Consider the following 27,658-nt stretch of genomic DNA (forward strand, 5'->3'; position numbering starts at 1 on the left):
ATGGTTATCCTAAAAACTTAGTATGTGTAGAAGTTAAAGATTTGTACACTGTTTAATTTTTAATACAATTTATTTCATAAATCTCCCATAATTTCAAGTATCATAAAAAACTGAAGTAAGAGGAATATAAAAAATAGAAATCATATTATAAATGTACTATGTAGTTATCATAAGGCAATAATTTATCTTTCAATGCCAAAGTGGAGTTTTCAATGTAAATCAGCCTGGAACAAACTCATTTGCTAAAGATTTAGGGAAAAAAAAGGAAACCCAAAAAACTATTCATCTTTTTTAAAAGAACAGTGTGTTTTCAAGCTAATCAACTGCCTCTGCTCAATTGCTAAAAAGTATCTCCAACCTTACAGAATTTTTCCTTTGTTTGAGAGGCAGCAGAGTTCCTTTTGTATTTCTGAAACTTTTCACTCCATCTTCTTAGCAGGTTTTGCCATGTCAAGGGCTGCAAAGAGGGGACATATCCACTTGCTCTGGAGAACAAAAAAAAAATCAAAACCAACCCTAGAAAATTATTGAAAGGAACATGATCAAACAGCACTAAGCACAAAATCTTCTTAAACAAGTGGGTAAACAAGCTCAGGGAATTAGCAAGCTTGACAACAGTGTTGTGCTGCTAGAACTAACCTGTAATGAATAACAATTATTAGTGCCACCAAAATGGTTCTGTTTTGGAGAAAATTTTCCCAGCCTCCTGTCATTAATCTTACCTGGGTTTATTACTAGCTATGTCACTTGCAGCTTGGGTAGCTAAATTCTTTAATATGCAATATGTACGGGCAGCTCACCCCTTGTTTCCCACAGCAGAATACACGGACGTGCATGCCATATCTGGTGTGTGTTTGTTTAGAGAGAAGGAGGGAGAAATTGTGAGCTGTAAGTGTCCTAGAATGCAATCTCAGATTTAATATACTCCAAGGAAAGAGTTTTCTAGCCATCACACATGTAACAGGGCTGCTCTGTCAAATACTTTCATAGAAATATGAATATTCTCAGTTGCCAGTATAAAAAAAAATTGCTTTGTGGCATTATACAACTGTTATAACAATTAGAATCACATATTTTATTTGTACATACCAAAATAATTCTATAAAGCCCAGTGTAAATTATTCGGAAATTATTTCCATACTGCCTTTCACAAATTGTATAACTATTAAATATGCAATATGACAAAACAAACTAGGTTTTTTGGTCTCTAAGGTGAAAGAGCTTTTCTTTCCACTTTGCAGGCAGTACTCAGCAGCTCAAAGGAAAGAGACCATTTCTCTTTGCAACCTCAAAGGAGGAGAGCAACATTCCTGATCAGTAGTGATAACTAGGAAGATAAATTATCTGTTTCCTAGGCCTCAGGAAGAACAGCAATGAGCACTGGGAGGGGCTCCAGTGGTGAGAAGATGAAAGGTGCACAGCGCCAGGGGCTGCCCATGGAGCTGCCTATCCTACTTCCCCTTCAAGCTCAGTGAATGGTCCTGGATCATCCCACTCTAACACAAGCAGTTAAAATACATCTAATTAATTGCATCTTTAAGTGGCAATGATTAAAAACAGGATGTAACAAGTCTGTGACTTGTGACAATGCAAACACCCTTGAAATTCATATGTGGTAAAGTGAGATCTTTGTCTTCAGCTCCCTGCCTCAGTTGTAGGCACTGAGGGTCCTTGTACCTGCCTTTGAACACACTGTGCCTATGCAGACTCATCTGGGGGACATGCAGCTGTCCCCTAAATGAGTCTGCATATGCACAGTGTGTTTAAAGGGGTTATATTCTCCATTCATCTCTTATAGCTTTGTGGGAACAATGCAAGAACTCTAACACATATAATAATTACTTGCAAAAATATTGATCTGTTTTCATTATTAAATTTGGAGGACTGTTGAACATAAAAATAGCTACAGGAAAAAGAAATATACTTACCGAGATTAAATCTTTTTAAAGATTTTAATAGCTTAAAATCAAAAGACTAGTCAAAAGTTATATTGTTTTATATGTAAGAAAGAAAAAAAAAGTGGCCTAAATTTTTACACTTTAAGATAAGCCACAGAAGAAACTAACAATTTCTTTAATTTAAAAATATTAAGAAGCAGAAAAATTATTATTTGGGTGCTTTGCATGGTAGAGGAATACAAGTTATATCTTCTCCCAATATTTGTAGTGAAATGAGAAACCTGATCAAGTATTTATATATAAGTTAACAATGGGCACATTGATAGAGATAAACAACACAAAGATAAAATAAAAATCACTATGGACATTTTACTTTGCACATGGGAAAAAAGACAGAATTTATATATTCCTTTGACATTTACTTTAGTTCAAGCTTTGAACAATCATGTTTTATTTGCACAGGCACAGGCAGAAAGCACATATTACACTTGCTTTTGCAAGTGTTCTCACTGCCATACTGCAGGCTTCACAATGCTTATTCTTTCAGTTTCTTCTGTGCACCCAGCCAGGCAGGAAACAGAAATATCTCCTGTAAATTCACGACCTGTTACCATCACAGGACAGCATTTAGGAGACCTGGTTTTAAATGACCACTGCAAAATATTTTCCCTAGCATAAGAGATGCTGGTGCTCACAAAGAAGTCCAGAGCAGCTCTGCCTGACAGCTGCCCATACTCGCTGGTGGTGGCTAATTTTGTCACATGCATTATTCTCTGTAAGCTACTACCAGCGTATTGGGTTATGTCAACAGCTATTAAATCCTGTCACCAGCCAGACTTTAAACAGGGTTTCTTAGAACCAGTTCCCTTTGCAATTGGATTGGGAAGAATACCTGATAGATAGAAGTACAGTAGCTGTCACAATCAGTTAAGGCAGGGTCAAGATCCTGACAGTAACTGTTTCACAGGGCAGAGATTTATATCCATCATCATAAATAAGTTCAGTTTAAGTTAAGTTTAAATGTCTCAGGCAGCAAGACTTCAGGTTTCCTTATGAGCACAAATCAGGATCACTGCAGAGGTGAGCTGGTGTGCTTCATATCATCAATGCGAAGTCCCCAGGGGCTTTAAGATTTAACAGTGCTTTTTCAGAGCATTATTATTAGCAATACAGTAACTTCAGCAGATCTTAAATAGGAAAGAAATGTCATTGTCCTAACACTGTACAAAATTTTTAAAAGGCACTCTACACCCGGAAGCTCTTATGCCATAAATTGGTTAGAAATACAAGGGAGAGGAAGGTGGCAGGATTCCAAATCCTTGTCTGAAAGTACTGCAGTTTTCAATTAAAAAAAAAAAAAAAAACAAAAAAAAAACACTATTAAATAAAATTCATTTGGTGCAGTGCCTTGCACAAATCTTGCCTTGGTGCAGAGATTGCACAATATTTTACTCTAGCCATTTTTATTGGGTTTTGTTAAACCTTTTCCTCAAGATCCTATTGTAAAAATAAAAAATCCTAGCTCTTTAATATGCACAGACAAAATAGCTTTGAATAATATTGTTGCTTTAACAGAATGAACTGGGTTTGTAAACAGAAGACATTTTTAAATTTCTTCAGCAACACTTCCATGGAGGGAAGAACTTTTTTGAATGCATCCAACTAGAAAATGTTTTCACTTTTAACGAATAATTTTCACAAGCATACATGATTCAAAACCTATAGGCACTTCTGCCCTGACACAAGGCTGTTAAATGATGGCAAACATGGCAGCAGAAAATAAGTAATTTATCCGCACACTCTCCTTGGTGCAAGGTGAGTGAGTTGAAGGAGGAATGGCAGACGCAATGTCTGGCATGGATGACCAATGTCAGCCTACAGATATTCTGAAGATAAAAATATACATCAAAGAGAGCATTAAATAACATTTTATTGCATTTAGAGAGCAGATTTAACCTTCAAAGGAGTGATGATAAAAATCAGGATTTTGCAATGCAGCGTCAAGCAAAAAAAAAAATGAGAGAGAAATAGATGGAGATTGCTGTGTCATTCAGGTTTTGAACAGCAATTGGCAAGAATCTTAATTTAATGACAATGGTCTACAGGTAAAAAACATGGCAAACTCATTTGCGATGTACCAAAGTAGGTTAGTATGAGAGGTAAGATTTTCCTCCACAGTTAAAAAAAGATTAATTGGTTAAGAGTATCTGGTGCTAAAGTCACACCATCTCTTCCCTCTGTGAATATTTCCATACTTGACTGTTCCCATTACAAATGCTTTACAAAAGTTATTTCCCTTCAGTCCAGGGTATCTCACTAAGATGCCAGTTATGTTTCCTATTACAGTACCAAAGTTCTCTCCATGCAATGGAGAGTGGCAAGTGCTCCTAGGGAACAATTATTTTCTTCTGTCTCACATAGACCAACTTGGGCTACAACAAATCATCTACTGCCAGCATCTGTCTTCACTGCTGTGGAGGCAGATTGAATGAGCTAAGACTAAATAGAATCATAGAAGGATTTTAGCTGAAAGGGACCTCAAAAGATCATCTAGTCCACTTTGCCATTCATGGTCAGGGATATCGTTCACCAGATGAGCATTCAGAATATGAGCGTGAACGAATATAAAACTATGGCTTATAAAAAAAAAGATACAAAAAATGCATTCTCCCCATGATGTTTCTCTAGGACAGTGTAAAGAACTACATTGACCATTAAACATTGCTTACTCTTTGTTCCACTTTGGCAAATAATTATGATACCTATCCATCCATGCACTTCATTATCAGCTTTTTCTACAAATGGATGACAACACGGAAATCATCTGATGTGCAGTGTAATCCAGGATGCACCCTGTGTCTCATCAAAGGACTCTGCATGAAATTACAAACTATCACAGTAGACTGGGAAGGAGTCTATCTGCATTTCTAAAAAATCTAAACAATTCTTAAGATCCTGAAAATAAAGAACAGGTGCTGAATAGATACATGCAAATGCAAAAAAAAAATAGCTGACAGCAAAGTTCAAAAAACAAAAAACAAAGTATGAGGAAAACAACTGTAGCAACTCAATGTTAAGGAAAATCACAGAGGTATCACCTATAGATAGACTCCTCTGACAAATCCATTATACTGGGTGTTGTGCATAGGCACAGTCGTACATATTTTTGGTTGAGGTAACAAAATTATAGGGCTGTGACATTCATGGCAAAAAAGTCCCTACCCTACATGCTATTTTCTCTCCCTCCACCCAATCAAGGCAGTTCTTTTTCAAACATTTAGACAGACACTCATAAGGTCCATTCTTGATTCACTCAAATATGTCTTAGGGTACAGCAGGAGCATAAACAAATAAGCTGTGCACATTCAGAGAATGTCAATGAAGACAGCAGTCAGTTTTCTTTTCAGTCTGAGTTTGCAGTGATGAAAATAACTGAACAAGTTTAAAATGCTGGAGATAAAATGCTCAAAAATAAAGATTCAGTTCACGCAGAAAAGCTACAATACTTCCAGATTTGCCATTTCAAGAGGAGTAAGATTTCCTTTCTTGTTTTGCCACAGTAAGACATTAGTGACATTTTTTAAAAAATGATCATTCCTGAACAGGGCAGTTATGTTACAATAGAGTTTACAACATTGAGATTTATTTTGGCTCGAGGCAAAGTTAAGATTAAAGAGATGGTGCTGCTCAGACTACAAAGGCTCATAAAACACTAAGCCATTATCTTGACCTTAATATAGAACTTAGGATTCAAGACATCAGTAGTCATAATAATCTTATACTCATTTAAAATTCAGCTACAGTTTGTCACAGTCCCCTTTTAGTTTTGATCTAACCTACCCTGAACTTAAGCTGCACAAAGTATTTATTATTTCTTTATTATCTGCAAAATTCACAAGGTCAAAGGTGGGAAGTACCAAGTCTGAAAAATCCAAGAAGCAACTGTAGATTATCCAGGCTGTCCTCTTGTGCTGCCTTTTTATTGTAGAAGGTCAATTTACAACATAATAGAAAACAGTATTACTGCAATTTCAGGCTTGCCATGCAGGAATACATTTGCAGTGCATTGAAGACTGAGACAAATTTTCACACCACAACCTTGCAGTCATTAATAAAGAAGATTGTGGTCTCTGTCAATATATGTTGCTCTCACAAAATATCAAATCAGCTTTCCCTGGAAGATGGAAGGAGAAAAATGAGTTTGCCTGTGGGTGCTCTTGGCTTAAATTCTTTTTAAAAACATACTAGAAAACTGAAACTTTTGCACCTTCTGTTTTAAGGTCACCCTAGGTCTAGCAATTTTTAAATTGCAGTGATTTGAATGCTCCAGTCAGAGCTTTAACTTCACCTGTAGTCCCACAAAAGTAAGGATTGCTTTTTTGGGGGAAAAACTGCACAAGGAAAAGATAGGCAAGTTTTCTGAAAGGAGAAAAAAGTAAAAGAAAAAACAAATAGAAAAAATGTATGCAAAGTTTCAGTAATGCAAATAGAATCAAAAAGAAAATAGTGAGGAAAAAACCATACTGGCCCTTGGGTAACGACTTTGGAGAGAAAGGACAGGGATTCATCAGCCTGGAAAAGCTGAGGCATCAGGTCCAACAAATACTGACTTTTTTACTTTTCTTCTGGAAGGAAGTGGAAGCATTAGCACATAGTTGAAATGCAGACCAGAGGTGACAAGTAAAAAGACTGTATAACAACCCTCCTGTTATGAGATTTGGGGTTTTGACTATCATTCTAGGAATTATAAAAGTAATAGGAATTTTAAAGGAGGGATTTTGCTTTTTCAAGAGAACGTATGAAACTATGAAACAGAATCCCAGCCACCACTGAGAGACACCCATATTTCTACCTTTAAGCTAATGTACACAAAACAAGTGTTTCCAGTAGGAGTAGGAGATGTTGTAGTACAGGTTTCCCAGAAGCATTATGCTGAGAAAAAGGAGGCTCCTGAATACAGTAGCACTCAACAGTTGTTCCCTCTGGCTAGGACTTCCTGGTAACAGTACTAATTTTCTCTTTCTTCCTCATTCCTACCATTATTTTGGTTTGTGTGGCCTCAGAGTGTATTCCCTAATGAAGTGGATCTTCAACTTACAGGTAACGTCTTCATTCTAAACCACACCTTATCAAAATAAAACCAATGTATGTCTGTGGGGTCCAGGAACCAGAGACCCCTCCACAGACACAGCTTCCATGTGGTGCAATAAGTCAAGTCTCCCACGGGAAGGAGCACCCCGTGAAACTGATCTGGACCATTTTATTCAGCTTCCAAAACCAGCAAGCTTTCAAATGTAAGAGGATATAGTTCAGCCTCTTTTTTCAACAGATGCATTTGCCAGATAGGAGTTACAACAGAAAGTGTTTCTTCACTCAAGTGGTCAAGTCCAATTCTACCTCTTTCTGGTTTTCCCTTTTTATTTATGGCAAATTTTATTCCACTCACTCCCTCTCCTATTCTATTTGCTGCAGTGCATACTTACACACAGGAGTGAAAAATGGAAGTAATCAAAGGGTCATCGAAGGCTCAAAAACCTTAAGCTGCTGTTTTCAATTTTATTTATGTTTATTAAACTTTCTCAACTAATTTCATTATTTTTCTGCTTACCCACCCTGCCAAACACCTCTTTGGTGAATAATGAAATAACTCAAATAATGGAAAAAAGATATATTTGATCCAATTTGTCTTGGCAGGCAAGCAGAAGAGGGAAATACCAAAAAGAGGGAAATACCAGTTAATTATGAATAAAAAGAAGATAGACTATTGATAGTGACAAAAAGATGTTCCTATCTAACAATCTCTATTTCCTTCTAGGTGTTCCAAGTCTTCAGAAAACTACAAGATGTATATGTATCAGGGCATAAAATCTTAGTCTCTCTGTGGCTTTGAGTACTTGCCCATGTAAGCCACTACATCTGATCACATTTTAAAGTCTTTGTTTTTAAATGGCCTATAAAGAACAAAGATGAAATGTGTCAAAACTGCCAAGAGTTAATATTCTTCACAAAGGAAGGGAACCACCACAACCACTATGCCTGGTTATGAAGCTATTAATAAAAGATGAATAGTTGAATTTCAGTATCTTTTCTCAGTTTATTAGCAGACTGGTATCTTGGAAAATGTTCATTCATAGTGGCTTCACTTTTTCATGCAAACAAACACCAATTTTAATAAAAATTAGTCCATCTGATCTCCTCCAAACATTTTGCCGTATTTGTAGTACCTAATTTTCCACCCTAACATCACAGTGATGTGTCTTTTTCTTGACAGGAAAAGGTGTTGTATTAATATGGAGAGTAACAACATGTTTGAAGAGCTGGACTTTAGTCACTGAGAAGAGAAAGGTATTTTCTAAATCCACTGATTCCTCTCAGATCAGAGTTGCATCTTTTGACCTAGGCTATGCCTCTTGGCCTAGGCTGTGCTCTGTAAATTTTCATTATGCTAATGAGATTGCACACACCATTTTTATTCCATGGCGGTCGGATAGTACATGAGAGGGAATATCAGGCTGTGCAGCTTCAGTCTGAGAACCCTTGATTAGATACGTTACATTACCTCTATTCAGAAGTACCTGAAAAAAGGGGCCATTGCAGGTGTGGGTTTTCCATTTACCACCTGGGACCATCAGAGCACAGGTCCTGGGGGCAATACAGATGGTTTCACATGTCTACCCAGCCACAGTCTCTTGCAGGGTAAATCCTTTGCACCCTGAAGAGAAGGGAGCAGTGTTGCTGGCATCCCTCAAGCACATCCGGTAATTCCGCTGGTCTCTAATTAACTCTGTCACCATTCACACAAACCACTGTTATAAGCAAACGGAGAAATATGTTGGAGGGAAATGTATACTCCTGCTTGGGTAGATCAGAATCACAGAATGGGTCGAGCTGGAAGGGACCACAGTGGATCATCTGATCCAACCTCCCTGCTCAAGCAGGATCATCTCAGAGCACAAGCAGAGTCAGTGGAATTTAAAAAAAAATCTCCCCCTTTATTTGTCTGTCTCAGTAGTAGAGCTTGAGAGACAAAAACAATTCTTTTTGTTCTCAGCAACTGTTTCAGCCCTGATTTTTCTCAGTGCCCAAGTATGAGACAACATTTGAGTTGACTGTACCATATCTTCATCTAAGAAAGTTGTCTTTTAGAGCATTGTATTAGGATTGGGGGAAAAACACCATGAAACATACACAATCATATTGAATTGATTATACTATCATAAACAACAAAATATATTTTCATCATTCTCCTTCATTTTACTGATACAGAGACTGGGCTTTAGCAATACACGTATCTCTAATTTCCAGTCTTTTAACCACCATTAAAATTACCTATCCAAAAACTGAAAGCTTTCACACATTATCACTTTCAAAACATTATAGCCATTTTATAGCCATTTGAAATTCAGGTAGACAGATTAACTTTGAATTTTGGAGCATCCCAGCTGCACAAGGCAAACGTGACTTTTGCTTAGGCTGAAACAATGGAAAACTGCCTGTGGTTTGCATCACAAGCAAGCCTTCATCATGCAGAGTTTATAGCAAATGCAAGGGCTGGAGATTAAAGAAAGTGCAGCTCTTCACTTGCAGTTAAAGGAGAATGGGATTTGCCTCCAAATGGCAGGAAGAGAGGGAGGCTAACATGAGCAACAACCTTCAAGCCACTTGTACATGGTTTATCAGTCTAGTAGTATTATTCTGAGTTATTTATCACAAGGGGCTGAGCAGGATTTCAATGGTCTTGCAAAATCTCTTAATTCCACTATGACCATTAATATGAATTCAGGCCTGGGGTTTTGCATTTACACAATCAGGTTTTCTGTCTCTTCCACTCCTCCAAGCACTAACTGCTGGGAAGCAAAAGAAAAAAGGTATTTATTTTAGATTGAGTTCTTACCCAAGGTAAAGTTTGCCAATATTTCAGAAATTATGTTACAGTTGCTCTGTGGTTATGGTCACTGAGGGAACAGAATAAAGAAATGCTGCTCTGTGTCAGCTGTGAAATGGAACATGTTAAACAAAGAGTTTTGAACTTTGAAATCATCCCAGAAAAAGTGCCACATGCCATAAGAATCAATTGGGTTTTTTTTAAAAAAGTACAAAAAGCGAAGACCAACCAAACTAATCATTGCCAAATCCTCTGGAAATACAGACACGTAACATAATCTTAAAAGTAAAAAAGTTTATGTGACAGAGAGAAGAGAAATCTCGATGAATGTTTTTCCTAGAAAGGACCACAGGAGTTTTACTGACATAATATTTCTCTTTCATCCCACAGCAAAATCAAAAGTATCTCCAAGATCACTGCAGTTGCAGTCATTTGCTCACATTTGAGATTTCTAGAGAATAAACTTTGAACTTTTCAGCTGACTTTTTCATTCTAATGAGTATGTTGGGGTGCTCATTCACTATATTTGGCCATTTTACAAAACTCCAGGACATTATAATTCCTCTGAAGCTACAGTGTGTAAATTCTATGCAGCTGTGTAAGTACAAGGAATTATTAATCTGGAAGCAATCATTTAATTCTTCAAGTCTGCTAACTTCTAACTGCACATCAGCAACACAGAACTTTAGGTGATTCTTAAATATCCAGGGAAGTGATGGAAAACACAATCTGAAAACCAGGCTATAACACAGACCTCTGTGTTAGTGTCATGATTTGAGCCTATATGAGTAAGCAGTGAAAGTCCTGATTATTCACACACTTACACCCAATTTAATGAGGTAACACTAGCCAGGCAAATCATGCAGGGGTTTTTGAAAATCTGCTCACTGTTAAAATTCATGGTCATTTGGATTTTAGAATCAATATTTTGTATATAGTCCTCTATCTCATAAATATTGAGACACTTCACAGCTCTCTAATCAAACACATTCAGTTGGCAAATCCCCACAACAGGTGACTTATGCAATTCTCAATATGCAAGATTTCTCCATGGATATTAATTATAAGAGTAAATAACACAAAGATAAATGTAATTCTAAACACACTAAAACTTTGTAGTTCAGTTATAAGACTTGCTGTAATTTTATACTAATACCCAGCTTTCAAGAAACATTATTCAAAAGGAATTGCAGCTCCACCACCACGGTTGGCAAAGCGAGAAATCAGGCCAGGTAAGTCATTCCTGAAACAGTCTGCCCTCTGACAAAGGCCATTTATTTAAATAGTGTGTAATTGTGCAGTGATAAGAAACTTTGTATTCTGCATTTAGAAGAGCTCATGAGCCTTTTGGCCAGATATCTGGGAAGTCCTTGGAACCTAGAGGCCCTACATGTAAGAAACCCAACAGATTCAGTTTGTTTACATTCAAAAGGATCACAGGGTCTTTGTTGCTGACAACTTTTACAGTATCTAGATCTCTGAGTCTGGTAACACCTGAACCTACCTCAGACTTTGCTTTTTCTACCTCAGCTGCAACATTCTTGCTGTTATCTTTCCAGAGACACTTTTCTTGGCTTCATTGATCAACTTCTGTTCTGTTTAGGGAGTTTTAAATCACACAGTGGTAGCTATTCTTCACATTACTTTTTATGGCTCAGTCATTGGTTCCACATGTAAATGTGCTGCCAGAGACAGACTACTTGGCATAAAATCCTCTCTCTGATGGCTTTCTTAGAATAAAAGTGACTTGGGGACCATCCAAATCAAGGTCTGGTATGGTAAGTGCCTCCACCACTCAGCATCACCAGGGATTTGTGCAGAGCTAAAAGTTCTGCCCAGCTTTTAGCAGAGCTAAAAGTTCTTTCTGGCATGTGCACTTGATCAGCACAAGAAACAAACATTCTTTGTTTTTTGGCCAGGTCATCAGCGTGGCACTTTTCATCATTCAGCTAGCAAAGGCATCAGTCACTGGCATGATGTTTCCCACATTTGCATTCACAATGTCACTATTAACTGGACATTTCAGAAGAAAGAATATTCCTTCAGAATTGCAGCTTGGCTAGCACAGCCTGATGGAAATCTACAAAGTAAGACATCCATGTTTAGAGACTTCAGCTAACTTGATCATCTAAGAGGACAGCCAGGAACATTTTGTGGCTTTGAGGAATTGATAATTAAGGATTCTTTTCTTTTAAGAACCAAAGCTTTTTGGAATTAGCCCTTGGAAGAATCAGTTCTGACAATATTCATCCCACTTCAGCCTATTCACTCAGTTACGCAAATTAGGAATCAATGCTTGTTCTTTCTCATTCATTCTCTTGAGGAACAAAGTAAGAAAATATTAATAAGCATCACTCATGAAAATATGACTCTACTGGAAATGGTCTGAGAGCAAGTGCTGTTGTATAAACACTACAGTCATTTTAATGTCCCCTAAACAATAGCTGTCATGAACAAAAAGAATAAGTGTTCATATTGATTTCCTATCTGGTATTATTTTTCACTCTCAAGATATATTATTCAAAATATATAGCACAGATACTCTGTGAAGAAAGAAACAATTAATCACATAAAAAATATTAGTCACTAATGGGAAAGGGATTTAACCTTATGAAATCATGTTATCATGTTTTTCTTCATTCTTTTCTTCATGTTTTGCTTTAATATTTATAACTCAGTTATCTCCAAAAATCAACTAATATATTTATTATTGGCATATTTAATCAAGTACTAAACATTTCTTAGACCATTTAGACCCCCATAAGGCCCTTCATTAAATGAGTTAAAAGTCTTAATCAGTATCATAGATATCCTCCTATACAACAGATAATAATTTTTATGTAATTACCCAACAAATAACTGGATATGTGAAGCAAACAGCACATGGCCTGCTTTTGACATGCAACTCACACTGTGTGCATTCAGTTCCTGCTGAAGCTTCTCTTTTTTCTGTCCCCTGCTGCCCAGGGCGAGGAGCAGTGAAGCCCCATAAGGGCAGACGGGAACAAGGAGCTCCCGAGGGGCTGTGGTCAGCACAGAAGTGGGACATGACTACTGTAGGTCCAGTGCTGCCTGGCGTCATCCTAATTGACAAGAAAAAAAGTGAAAGGAGGCCAAAATATGACAAAATTTTAACAAATCTGCCCACAGAGTGAAGGAATAAATGTTAAAATGCAATAATCAAAGGCAGGTGTCCAGAATTCCATTCCAAGATCCATTTTTAAAGCTATCAAAACAAAGTGCTCGAGTATCACAGATGAGGTACAATACATCAAAGATTTACCATCTTCTCCTCCATCCTGAAATATATCATGTAACTCAGGAGGTTTCCCATTTCCTTTGGGAGCATATTGGTTGCTTTCCAGATCTATAAGATTTTATGCTCCAAAATTTGAACAGCTGCCACTCAGCTACAGCAATGCAGCACTTCACTATTCCGTCTGTGCCATCTTTCACTTCCTTGAGAATTACCTTGGTACCAAACTAAATGGTGCATTCCAACCCCATGGTTCCCCTGTGCCCTTGGACAAGACCGATACAACAGGCAAAGTAAGGAAATTAATGTTTCATGTTTGAGTGCTTTCCTATAATTAAAATTATTCTTGTACTTGAAATCTAACTATTGGTCATGATTTCTACTCTGGATCTGTGGAGAATACAATCATAGAATGGTTTGGGTTGGCAGGGACCTTTGAAGGTTATCTAGTCCAACCCCCTGCAATGAGCAGGGACACTTTCAACTACATCAGGTTTTTCAAAGCCCCATCCAAACTGACCTTACATATTCCCAGGGATGTGGCATCTGCAGCTTCTCTGGGCAACCTGGTCCAGAGTTCCACCATTCTCACTGTAAAATTTTCCTTTCTTCTATCTAGTCTGAATCTATCCTCCTTTAGCATAAAATCATTTGTCCTATGACAAAAGGTCCTACTAAAAATTTTGTCCCCATCTTTCTTTCTTTGTCCTTTTCTTTCTGTAGACCCCCCCTTCTATACTGGAAGGCTCCTCTAAGCTCCCCCCTTGTGCCATCTCTTCTCCAGAATGAACAACCCCAACTCTCAGCCTGTCTTTACAGGAGAGGTGCTCCAGACCTCTGGTCATCTTCATGTGCATCCTCTGGACCTCCATCAGATCATATCTTTCCTGTGTTGACGGCTTCAGACCCAGATGCAATACTCTACACTCCAGTTATCAGTGCAGTGGAAGAAATAGCCTTTAGCTTTAGCCATCTAAGAATTAAAAATAACATTTAAAAATACTTGCATCACATCACAAAGAAATTTAGGTTATTCTGTTCACAAACTGAATTTTACTTTACAACTACAACTATGAAATACTGAAATTAATATATTTAATATCTGATCACAAGTTTTTAATTTATTACTATATTTTTTTTAACTTTAAACAACTGTAAAAGTTATGGCTGATTAAGTTTAAATTAGCATGTCTTTCTTGAAACTATCATGTAAATTCCTAATCTAGAGAGGGCAAACCCTGAATAACTTTACTAACAAATCTGCTCTTTTCTGGCAAGCCTAGACACCAAGGATGAGTGATTAGATTAGCTGAGAACTGTGAGCTCCCTTTAAGAGTCTCTCTACTCTAGATAGCCAATTATTCACTTCTGAGCCTACTATTTTCTAAAACACTAATTTACATTTGAATAGAGGAGTTACTTTTCTTACTTTTTACTAGAATCAGTTAAAGTATTATCTCCTCCTACAAATGCTGCCTACTCTTAAACCGTAACTATCATCATAAATCTTTTTTCTCTCCCAGGGTACTCCAGCCCCTCGGCCATGCAGCAGAGATGAGCAGATTTCAGTCTGATTTCAGCATCCAGCATCCCAAGATCCCCACATGATACAGTAGGTATCAAGACAAGGAGGTCTCTCTCATTGCCTGATAACCATAACATTGACCTGTGCTCTTCCTCCTCCCAGTATTAGGCCCCGGATCTGTATTTCCAAGCATCTGGATGGTCTTCTGGTTAAAGAAAGCTGTAAGAAAGCCTTTCATTTTCCAGTATGCATATATGTGTGGCATTCCTCTCCACCTTCTATTTTTTTAAAGCCTTGTTTCTGACAGATGGAAGTCCTAAGCAGCTACACTGTTCCTTTTCTTCATGCAAAAATCCTGTGTGGAGATAGATGAAGGTTAATTTAATCTCCTGAAAAAAAAAAAAAAGAAGTCTTCTAAATAAGGAGTGGGAATGCATAGCATACATTCAACCTTTATCAAGTTTAATTCCTATACTCATTATCCTGAGGATCTTCTCAAGCTTTTGATAAAGAAAGACATAGCACTTTTGTTTCCTATCACTCCATTTCCAGGAAGCATTATATGACTAGTGTGCAATAAACTGCTTCATTTTGTAAAGCCTGAATTCCCAAAATCACCCAAGTGATTTAAGGTGCCTTGACTTTATATTTTCAAAAGCAAAAAACTACAGGTGACTGGGGATCCTCAATCTTAACAGCACCCATCTGCCATTTCCTCATGTGTAGCAGAAGCCTGCCCACATCTACTGCTCCCGTGGGTGTTCATCGCTATGTACATCTCTCCCAGGCTCTAGGTCAGGTACAAAAAACAGAGGAGCACATTTGTATGTTGCTTTGTAAATGTTGACTCAGACACTTGCTCAGGCACAGGCAGTGGGGTTCAAAGCAGAGTAAACAATACAATTGAAGGAGTCTTTGTTTAAATCCATAAGCCATGCAGTCAACACTCAGTTGAACAAAGCTCAGCTGAGCTTGTGTGAACTCAGTATATATTAAGAACCTATATTTAAAAATAGTTACTCTGAGTAAATGACAGTAGATATCAATTTTATCACAAAAATACGATAGTTTGCCTGGAGGTAAAGATGAAATATTAATGAGATGTAAGAATGCCTGTTTAAGGGAGGTAAGCTTTCACTTATTAGAACTTTTTTTGGCTTGAGTAAGTTTAGCAATAAAATTTCCTTTCATTTTTATAATCTACTTCTCCATGAGCTATATTGTCTGCTTTCAAGATTCATTGTTAAACTTATGCTGAAGGCAATTTAAAAACTCTTACATCTCAGTTTTTCCAGGCATAGTTGCTATGGTTACATATATGCCAATATGTACCTAGGTAAAAGGAGGAAAAACATCTGACTGTTCTCCTTTTAAAAGGAGAGCATTATGTTCCACAGATAAAAGCCTGACTGAAGATCATTTCACCTGCTCTGCTTTGAGTCAGTGGAAGCAGAGCTGAGCTCCACGCCACCTTCTTTCAGTCTGCCACGGACCTCTGAACCAGTGTGAAGATTGACTACCCTGCCTCCAAAGGCAGCACAGTTACCCCTGCATGAGCCATACCTGGCAGAGAGGCAGGATTGCTGCCTTCACCAGCTATGTGGGATGGATGCCAAGCCTCAGAGTGGAGCTCTGCCTCCTTGCAAAGAGAACTCCAACCATCATTCCCCCTTCTGTTCCCTCTCACACTTTCACTGCCTGGTCTTCTCGTCCAAGGTGTATGTGCTCTGTGTCATCTCCAGCTCTGCTTTATTTTGCAAATAAAGAAGGGGCTACTTCCCCTCCTCTTCTCACACTTCATTACCCTTGTAATTGAGATTTGTCTTCTGGTTATTGACTCAGATAGTCTTCAGTTTTCAGAAACACCCAAGCCATGTAAAGCAAGCTCTTATTCCACTTCAGGGTCACCAGTTAAGAGCCAGGACCAGTCAAGTAGGTCATAATTTGGAGCAAGCAAGAAAAAAAATTCTAAAGGGATTTGGTGACATTTTTTCTTTATAGCTATTGTGATTTGATGGCAGCAGACAGCTAAGCGTCATTCACTCCTCCACAGTGAGACAGGAAAGAAAACAAAAAAAGCAAAAGGTAAAAAAACTCATGGGCTGAGATAAAGACAGTTTAATAAGGAAAAGAAAGAAAAGGAAAAAAAATATGATGGGCAAACAACCCAGTTGATTCCTGCCAGACAGTCCCTGAACAACAGCAGCCCTGACAAATTTCTAGCAATTTTATTGCTGAACACAATGCTGTAAGGTATGGAATGTTCCTCTGATCACCTGGGGTCAGGTGTCACTTGACCAACCTCTTTTTTACCCCTAGCCCTCTCTCTGGTGGGGTGAGAAGCAGAAAAGGCCATGACTGTGCAATAGTGAAAACATCCTTGTTATCAGCACCATTGATAACAACATCCTGTTGTTATCAACACCATTTTCAGCACAGAACCAGAACACAGCTCTGTAACAGCTAATCTACCCCAGCCCAAACCAGCACAACAGCATTTTGCCATTTCCATGCTCCTGACAGTCTTTCAAGTCAGTTATCATTATTTGAAGATTAATATTTTTGTTAGTGTGGAGGAAAAGTAGTTACCTTTCAGTTTCATCTACATTGCAAGGTCAAATTTTGTAGCATTAGCACAAGACATTGATCCTGCCACAAAAAGCATGTGAATTGGCTTCAAATCTCCCAGAGAGAGGTGATTGCTTCACTTGTCTTGCAAAATTATAGTACTTATTTTATAAATTAGCAGATTTCTTACCAAAGTACAAATCAGTTATAAGTAGATTCTAACTTATGTGGTTTCAGAGAAAAACATTACAGTAATTTGTCCATCAAAATTGTTGAAGCTGCTCCCCATTGCATACACAGATGTAGCCCTGGACAAGCCTCAGAGCAGAGAGTTCCACAAATAAACTATTTCTCCCTGTGAGCCAGGAGCCACAGCAAAGCATACAACAGAGCCTTATGCTGATTTGACCAGACTGAGGAAGAAAAATTGCTACTCACTAAAAATTACAGTGACCATGTAAATTATGAATATTCATGTGCTACCTCATTCTTACCATCAACTGGAGTCAAGCACTATGACGAACCAAGTTTTGAAAATCCCTCTCCTTTGGGAAATCTCCACTCTACTCGTGTTTATGCTCAATTGCAGTGTCATGAAAATTAGTATCAAGATTACACTGTATTAACACATTTGCACAAAGCCTGAACAAGAAGATAGTCATTACTGATATTAAGCTGCTGATATTTAAGTAATTGCTATTCTTTATCAGCCTTATTATCAAATGATCTTGTTACAGCTACAGAATTGCCTATAATCACTTGCACAGAGAGGATTTTAAGCCTGATCAGAAAAGAATCATTAAACATTAATTAAAGTACTGCATGTACACTCTGTATTTGGCTTGACAGTTTGCAGGAGCAGCCTGTTAAACAATCCCTGCTAAGCACAGAGATAAAGCAAGGTGTGTCTGCACTGAATGCCCCACTGGGAGTTAGAAACATGACTTTAGTCCATTTATAAAGTTTTCTCATTAGGTTTCAATTCAGGAGCAATGCCACAATGGTATTTAAAGGATATTCAATCACTCATGACAGAAAAGCTAGACTGACATTGCACAAATGGTGTTTGATTATTACCAATCTATCATGTCAGTTAGCAGGAGGAAAAGATACATTTCAATTGATTTCAAAAGACTGCTGTGACAAATGCGTTCCAGGAAGCTGGGCAGCAACAGATTTCAGGCCCTGATTAATCTGGTATACACAAAACTGTATACCCTGGTCTCTTTTAAGCACACAACACACTCTTCAACAGAAAATTAGAGCAGCTACATGACCAAACACTGGATTATTTTCTTTCCAGTCTTTTATTTGATTAGCTCAGCTCTCCAAGTGGTTAAAAGGCTCATGAAAAAATCTGGACTTCTACTTATTTGTTATATTGTCACCACAAGTAAGAAGTAAAACAATGTATTTGAGAAAATGAACCAAAATATCTGAGGATTGTGTCAGTTGGATTACACAGGAGAAAGAGATTACATCAACCAGCTCCAAACACAGTGGAAAGGGAATGTCACCCACTGACAATGCATGGCACAATCTGCTACCTCCAACTGTTCTGAGTGCTGACAGGGTCTACTGAGGGATCTTCCTTCAACAAGCAGGACTGTTTGTAAAAGAAATATCTCCACTGAGTTATTTTTTTCTTTCTGAGGGCATGGTTGTTGTACCTGGTATGTAGTGTTTTCCACAAACAATATGCAAGCCATCTAGTGGTTCTCTTCTACCAGATTTGACTCCATATGGGCAAGATAGATAGACATTTTTCCAAGTTCTCTTCACTTAGGATACCACAGAAACAAAAAATATATTTTTTTTCTAAAAGTCTCTTAAAAATACATTCTCAGAGGTGGGGAAAATAGAGGACTAGGCAGAATTCCTTTTGTGCCTATCTAGTTAGAACCATGTAATTGGGGAATATTCCTGTATGTCATGGAAGACTAAGCACAAGAACTCATAAAAAGCACAAGCTCTTCCACCATGATGCTTTCACAATAACTCTGATGGTCTGGGCAATCAAAAGAAAGAGAAGTGTTACCCCTTTTGCTAATGTGGCTAATGATTAACTATGACTGTTTAGCACTGAGGAAAATATTCCAACAATTAATGGGGAAAATGTGAAATGTAATTTTTTGTCTTCTTCGTTAGCTGAGGAACTTGAGAAAATAATTAAGTCTAACAGTAATTGATGTGGGCTGATGTAGTGAAAAAACAGGAGAATTAATCCTGTGGTTCAAAGTCTTGCTCTCTGATGCTCCATTTCAGTCATAGGAAAACATCTTTTGCCTTCACATTGGGAAAATAAACGTGAATGTGAACCAATGCAAGGCAGTCTTCCTTTGGAACAGCTGTACATAGAGACTTTTTTGGCACTTCTTACCACATTTTCTCCTTCTGGTGACTGGCAAGAAGCTTAACACTGCTGGATGTTTCCAAATAGACTGATCCATGAAAAAGGCTTTAGGAGACTCCCTGAACAGCAGATAGGACATTGAATTCTCTCTTGTGAAGCAAAAAGGAAAACAGGCAACCAGCATCATTCCATATATGTATACAGCTGCTGTTCTCTCACTGAGATCACAATTATATCTGAAAATTTGCAAGTCTGATTTCAAAATTTTCTAAAGGTCAATTCCTCAGCACAGACATCTTTCTTTCCAGCTGTAATGGCAATAACTTCCAAAAAAACAGAAGAAATCACCAGTTTGCCTCACAGTAACACTGAGCTACAAGGTTTAACCATGATTAGCTAACAGGATTCTAAACACACTTTCTCCTAGTGTAGTAAGGCTATAAAATCACAATCAGAAGCACAGCAGCCATTTATCCTTCAGAACAAATTTTGCACTTCAATAAGCTTTTACTCATGTTTTCAAAGGCACTGTTCATAAAGTGAGGGGCTGTTGAGTGAGAGGAAAGGAAGCAGAAATGAGATTGGTGATTGGCACCGTCCTTGTAGTCACATCAACCCCAGAAAGGCATTTTTCTCCAGTCAGGTTCCACGGGGCGCTCTGAGCACATGTAAAAACAAAACTGCTAAACTAATTATTTCACACCTTTCATAAGAACAAAAAACAAATCTACTCTTGGGTCTGAAGTCTTGTGTGACAAGTTCCAGTCCATTTACTAAAACCCCTTGTTGTGTGGAATTCATAACGACTGTGACAGTTTTAGCTAAAAGCATGCCATTGTAATCTGTCACACAACATAACTATTACCCAAAAATGATGTTCTGCATATTCTGTTTGTGAAACACGGGTAAGAGGGAGGGAGCTGGAATAGGGCAGCATGACACCTGAAATGGGCTTCACTGTCTCAGGCCATTTGTTGAAAAATGCACTTTGAAGTTAATCGCATTACTTTCACCTCAATAACCAATGTAGACCCTGAATGTTTAATTATGCTACTGGTTTTATACCTAATCAATCTTTTTCATTAAAATCCAGTGAAGCAGACAACTGAGATAATTACTGAAGAATCATCTTAATTAAAATTTTTAGCTTCTAATTAAGAGTCATTGTTTACCTCATCAGAAAGCCATTAGGATTCAGGACAAGGTTGCCCTGTTCATTATGTTTTCACCTTTTTTTTTTTTAAAGCTTTGGGCAAAGAGAGTGATACAGGATTTTATGTTAAAAAAGGAACTATTACAGCTGTCCCATGAATAGGAAGAATATGTTCAAGCCAGGGTCACCATTTTTCAAAAGCCCCATAGCATATTTACATTCAAAGTAATCGCAGAATATGTTTGCATATAAATTGACACTGCCTTGGTTCTTAAAGATAAAGAAATGTCTATACCTAAAATGGACACGACTGCCTAAATTATTTCTTTATTGCTTTCCAGCTACAGTGAAGATAATTTTGAAAGCCCTCCTATCCTGCAATCAGAAATGTCTTTATGCTTTTCACTTTTGTGTTCAAAAGTGTCTGACGTTGAAGTCTGCTTCAACATCAGAAAAGTCCAATCAGACACTTCAGCTGGGGATTCAGAACTGCCTAGCAGTTAAATGCCACCACTGAAGATGTGCAGCTTCAACACGCTCACACTCACTGCAAGGCACCAGCACCAGCTATACAGATGTAATGATGCTTCAACTGACAGAATTAATCAGGGAAAAATATTATCCAGTCCTAACTGGATTCAGTTGCAGGTTCGCCCTCCATATATATATATATATTCCAAGACAGAAGCAAAAAACAAAGACATCTCCATATGGGAGGTTTTTTCCACCTACACCCCAGCAAGGAAATTTATAAAAATCTTGATGATGTCATACTGAGAGTGAGTTCAGGCATTTGAAAAGCTAAACTGAACATCTATAGCTGGAATGGTTGCTAATAAGCACTGACCATCTGCTGAAGATAAAGAAAACTATGTTAGAATCAGCACTAAACCAAAACCAAACCTATTTTAGAGAAACATCTTGTACCATGTACTAATTTACTTCTAGTGGCATCCTGCAGAAGCAAGACATATCTCCAGTTATCAGCATTTCTCACACTTTGGAAAAATACTGACCCCTACTTCCCACAAGCAATTGAGAAAATAGCATTAAAATAAGAATAATTGCTTTTCATGCAAATTATTTGTAACTGCTAAAGTAGGTTAGGACATAATGAATAGCTGCCATGAAATCCATGTAAATCTTACAGGTTCCACTGGGGTTATTAAGTAACAATTGTTCCTATCAGTAGGAATGACATTTGCCAATAATAGAAGGCAACCAGTTATGGTTCAGGAAAAGGTATCAGATAATTGTTTTAAGGGAGAGAGTGAGACCAAGAAAACAGAAGACATTTAAGAGAAATCACTCAGGAGGTTTCCTGTGGTTCCTCACAGCAGGTCCTAGCTGATTTCAGACAAGAGCTCAGCTGTGCTAGCTAGTGCCAGCACTTCTTAATCAGACATACTTGCTCTAACCTCATAAAAGAATCTGATTGCAAGAGGCTGAAACAGTTCTCACTGCACTCAACAGGCAATTGGAGCCTGCATACCTGAGTGGTAAGCAACCAACAATACTGCTGGCACACCAAGACAGAGAGACTTCAGGGATCTGAAATGCCAGCAGGCATATATTTTCCTGGGAAACACTCACACAGGGGAAAGGCAAGTTAAGTCTATGGTTGCACCTGGATGACCTCACTGAAGTTTCAGGTGACCTAATCTAAAATTTAAATCTTCACCATAATTGTCACATGCTGACTGTACAATTTCCAGGGCACAGATATTTCTATTACTCCACCACTGAACTCACCAAAATCTCTTGTCCAGTAATCTCAAGCCCTTTGGGAAAGACACATCCTTGTAAGCACGTTCAGATACCAGAGATCAGGTTCCAAACATCATACCCTCTAACTTGGATGAGTAAGCAGGGGAATATCCACACCACAACCTAGCCATTAGGGAATTCAAATCTAACACAGCTTTACACATTTCTTCTCCTAAGTAAATATGGGGTCTCGTCACTGGGATCTTGGATGTTGAGGAAGGAGAATGAAGAGTGAGAACAAATCAGTCACTTTAAGAGCCACTCATGTCCTAACTACTGAAACAGCCTTGTGACCTCGCATCCAAAAGGAGAAGCCAATCATTTCTTTCTAGTCAAGGTTTGGGTGCTTGCTTAGCCATGCTAGAGAACAGGAAGATTCCCAGCACCATTGCTGTGGGAGCTTAGACATCTCTTCACTCTATTCTTTTGATGCTCAGTTGCCAGTAGTTCTGCCTCCCTGTACACCACAGGGAAGCCTGCTTTTAGTACAGAAACTTTCTAGTTATTAAGTTAACAACACTAGTCCTTGTAAAGCTAAATCCTATTCACCATCGCAGAATTGGCTGCAAGACACCTTTAGTGGTCACTTTATATTTTGCCGCTATAAAGCCTTATTGTAGTCACTAATGGAAAACACATGCCAAACTAGTTACTTATTGCAGCTGTAGGAAAGAGACATAAAACAGTCACAATGCCTTGCCGTTGAACCCTTATTACATTTCAGGCCACCATTTTAATTGGTGCAATTAAATTAATTTATCATTTAATTATGTGTCAATTTATGAAGAAAAGTGATTTTGTATTTGTTACTGATCAAGGTGGCAGTGGCTAGAAAGTCAGAGATTTAAACATAAAACTCCTGTCTTTGCTGTATCCACCCACTGTAACAACTGCTTTGAAAAAAAAAAAAAAAGTCTACCCAAGGAACCAAATTTTAGAGGATCTGAAATGCAAGAATAGCTAAGAGCAGTTGTAAGGAGTCATAAGGTAAATGTGAAGATTATCTAGGTTGGGAAAATATATTTACAGTTAGAGTAGATGAGTAAATATTCTCCCTCTCAGACTTTTGCTATCCGGGAAACCCCGAGACAAACTGCATAAGAAAAAACTCAGTCTTTTAAGCATTGAAGGTACTTGGGCATACTTAGCTACAGATCCTCATGTCCACCCAAGTCACCTAAACTCACAGAGGGATTTTATGAAGTCTGAATAACACTCAAAACTGTATCTGCATGAGGCATGGGAACTGAAAATGCCCATGTTTGCTCTGTTCCTGGGGTTGATTGGCTTGGTTGGTGGCAGGCCCTTGTGTCTGGGACACTGATGGCAGTGCCAACAGCACAAAGAGGCAGTTTTCCTTATAGAAACACAAGGTCTGGCAGAATAAAAACCACCAGGAATTGCTAGCCAGCAGCAGGCTCTGCTGCTAAGTGAATAAAAGGTTAGTAAAAAAGAAACATCTCCTCAAAGGAAACCTAGTACAAGTCAATAAGCTCTTGAGACCAGTGTAAGAGCCAATACTCACTTAGGCCAGTTTGAGGCAGGGGAAGCAAAGACTCTGACTACAGAAAAAGCGGGTTGTAGCTATCCTTTCTGTGGAAAGCTGATGGACATTTCATTTAAGGGGCAATATCACCTGCCTGCAACGCTGATGGCAGTCTGGGGAGCCATCAAAACCAGTCCATGAGAGTATGACCTCTCTTGCCTTCAAAGCAGAGTGGCTACAAAGCCATGAAACAGAGTCAGAAAAGAGATAATGAGGTGCTACAGCTAAAGAAGCATCTTAATGGGTGCAGGTAAGCTGCTACCAACCCTCAAAACTACCAGAAAGGCATTAGTAAATTATATCCCGGAAAGAGAATGAAAAAAGAGACAAGCTAAGCTCTAGACCTGAGCACTGTATGAATGTGAATGGCAACAGCAGGACACAGGAGGCATTTGCTACACATAGCCTGGGAATACAGGGTTAAAGGGAAACTGTCTAGATTTCTTTCAGATTAGCACAAAAGGAAACACTAAAATTTCAAAAAAAAATCTCAAACATTTAGCAGTGGGACTGAAAGTCACAAAAAATTAATAATCTTGGCAATACACAGTGGAATCCACAGAAGGACCAGTTCAAGGCAGAGGAAATTAAGAGATTTACTGACATGTTGGACAGCATGGGACATTTGGAAAGACAATGAAGAACTCAAACTATCACTGAATGCAGTGCTAGTGGTGCATGCAGAGCAATGCATGTCAGGAGTGTTATGGCCAAAGTGGGAGAGCAGCTCCAGCATGCAGCATAATTAAGTGTAATTGGAAATGTGGAGGAATCCTCAGAATGGGTTAGCTTGATTGCTACAAGTAATAAAATACAAACACATGCTGGGCCAATCTGAAAGTGTAAAGGCCTTTGGGACTTATACACAGCTAAAACAGGGAAAATTGTACCAGAGCCACCCTCCCAGATGTAACTTGCATGAATTCCACAAAGGCTGGGTTCAGTGCAAAGGAACAGGTACAGTCTACTCTCATCTGCTGGGGGAAGCTGAGGGATCCCTACTTCCATTACTGCGTCAGGAGGGAAGCATTTCTATACGTTAGAAGCATTTTGTATCTTAGAAAAGGGAATGAGATTAGAAGAGGGGAAGTGATCTGATCTAATCCTCTGAGGAGAAGACATTCAAGGATTTAAAACACCATCATCCATGAAAGAACTGAACCATGCTGAGGCTGTGAACTCTCTTAGTATTTACACAAAGATAAAGAGAAACATCAGTGCTTTCATGAGGTCTGAGGAATAGAAGAGAGGAACTGGTAATGGAGGAGATGGACAAAAGCATCCAAAATACAAAGGATTACAATGACACTCCAGTGACTCAAATTACAAGTCAAAGAAACAGAAAAAAAATCCTGTAGCACCAGTCCTGTCATGCAGCAGGATGGTGGCTATAAAAGAGAAGGGACAGATGATCACTCATGCTTATGATCTGCCAACAGAAATAGGGAAATGGGAAGAGAAGCACAGTGTGTAGATACCACTGATTTATTTTTAATACAGTCATCGAGGCCTGAATGTCAGGCATCAGAGATATTTGGAGTAAAAAATAGTTCAGGCTCTGAATGTGGGATATGAACAAGTCCAAAGTGGTTTAGAGAAAAAAACACAAGGGATTCTAGAGAATATTTCTTCCAGTCATTTGGAAGGAAGTCTGTGAGGGACACTAAGATGTGGCACTGTACAAAAGGCAAAGAAGTGAACAAGAAATTTCCAGAAAGATGTCCCAGGTAACATAAATTCTCGTAGACTGTTTTGTTTATGTAAAGTATCAGAAAAAACCCACCAAAAAACAGCAAGGAGGAAGCACTGATAGTTCATGATGCATCTAATAGAAACTTGGCAGCAATTGGTGTGTGATTTATATGAACATAGGCAGAAACACTGCCTGCTGATACTTGATTATTGCAGTCATTTTGTCAAAGTAACTCAACTTAGAAACACATTATACAGCATTGCAATGAGTCAGGCCACAGGAATATTGACCAAGCATAGTATGTACAGCAAGCTAATTTGTAAGAGTAGCTTACAATATATACCAAAGGTATTCCAAAATTTTGCAAAGGACAGTATTTCATACACTCAACAAGCAGTTTGTACTACCTGCAGGGTAACAGAATGCCTGAAAACATACATTTGAGTACACATTACTCAAGGCAAATGAAAAGGAGTTGAAATCCATACTTCTGTTTAGTACAATAACCAAACCAATTTATGAAGTTTTGTTAGTACTGATGCTACAAGTGCAAGAACCACCCTATCTAAGAGAAGTTGTAACACCCACAGGTGCAAATTACTGGATAAAACAGAGTGTGGGGACAAAAAATAGTGGAAAATTCACAACGAAATATCAGGCTGCTAAAACCCTCACAAGAAACATCAATATCATAATATCACATCCAGGCAAAAAAGTGCAGTAACAGGAGGATAAGACTATTTCTTCTGTAATAGATATAAATAGGTATATCTCCTATAATATAGGGCACTACATCATCTGAAGCAAATAGCAGCACCCCACAAAAAATCTACCAAACTCATCAACCTGGCTGATCAGTGGGAAGTTGTCACTCTTGCTAATGCACCTGCACAGTTTCCTCAGGATACATGTTTCCCACCTGCAGCTGATGGGTCTTCTGTTACCTGACCAGATGTGCTTTGCATAGCCTGTTAAAATCCCCAGACAAATGCCACACTCTCACACATAATGATCACATTAATAGAAAATTAAACACAAAATAATACAGGAGTGAATAGTAAGAGCATTAAGTACATCAAGATTCAAGTATTCAGTAGTTAAGAGAATACCAAGGTAAGGTTAATTCATGCCTCATTCTGTCCCAGGAGGTATAAACACTACAAAAAAATTTTCAAGTGTTTCTTTTATTCCATACAAAAGTGGTAAAGCCAGTGCTGCTGCAGAAAGAGATTTGACAGAGAGGTGCTGTACAAACCACCCAGCTGTGAGGCTTGTCCCACTCTTCTAGGTTTATGGCTTACAGTTACCAAAGAAACAAAAACAAAAAGTTAAACAAAGGCAAAATAAACTTACTTTGGGTCATGCCCAAAGTATGCATGCCATCAGTATTAAAACTGGGACTTACACTAGTCCTCCTGAACACCAGTTGAGAGTTTATTCCTTAGATGTTGCACTGTAAGAAATGCCAACCATTGCCCCACAGCTTGAACAAACCCCAGGATGATGCCAAGCCATTGATGGGGTTCTGAGTTTCACTGCAGGAACACTAGAGTATTCACAGACAATAAAAAACCTTCCTCTCAAGGTCACAAGTCTTGCAAACTTAGTGGTGAAGCAAACTAAACCTGCTGGGAATAAACAGTCCTTGGGTTCATAGCTATGTAGCAGAATATTCAAACGTTACTTAATTTTTTTTAAATAATGAGGACATAGTTTTTAATATCTAACTAATGGTAAGACTAGACAATGATGCCTCTCCCTGGACTGTTATAAGCAATGACATATTTCCTATAATACCCTAACTGCAGACTGAATATGTAATAGATTAAAAGTACACTGAAAGAGATGATTAACACACAGCCCATTATGGGTTCCCTAAAGTAACATTTTCTGAAATATTAATACTTAATTATGGAGGTGGCAGAAAGCTGCAGGGTTTCCCCCTTTTCTTTTTCTACGTTCTTGTTATCTGTCTCTAAAATATTAGAGATAATGAGAAATCGTGTACCTGTGT

This window comes from Anomalospiza imberbis, chromosome 3, assembly GCF_031753505.1.
Source record: "Anomalospiza imberbis isolate Cuckoo-Finch-1a 21T00152 chromosome 3, ASM3175350v1, whole genome shotgun sequence".
Taxonomy (NCBI): domain Eukaryota; kingdom Metazoa; phylum Chordata; class Aves; order Passeriformes; family Viduidae; genus Anomalospiza; species Anomalospiza imberbis.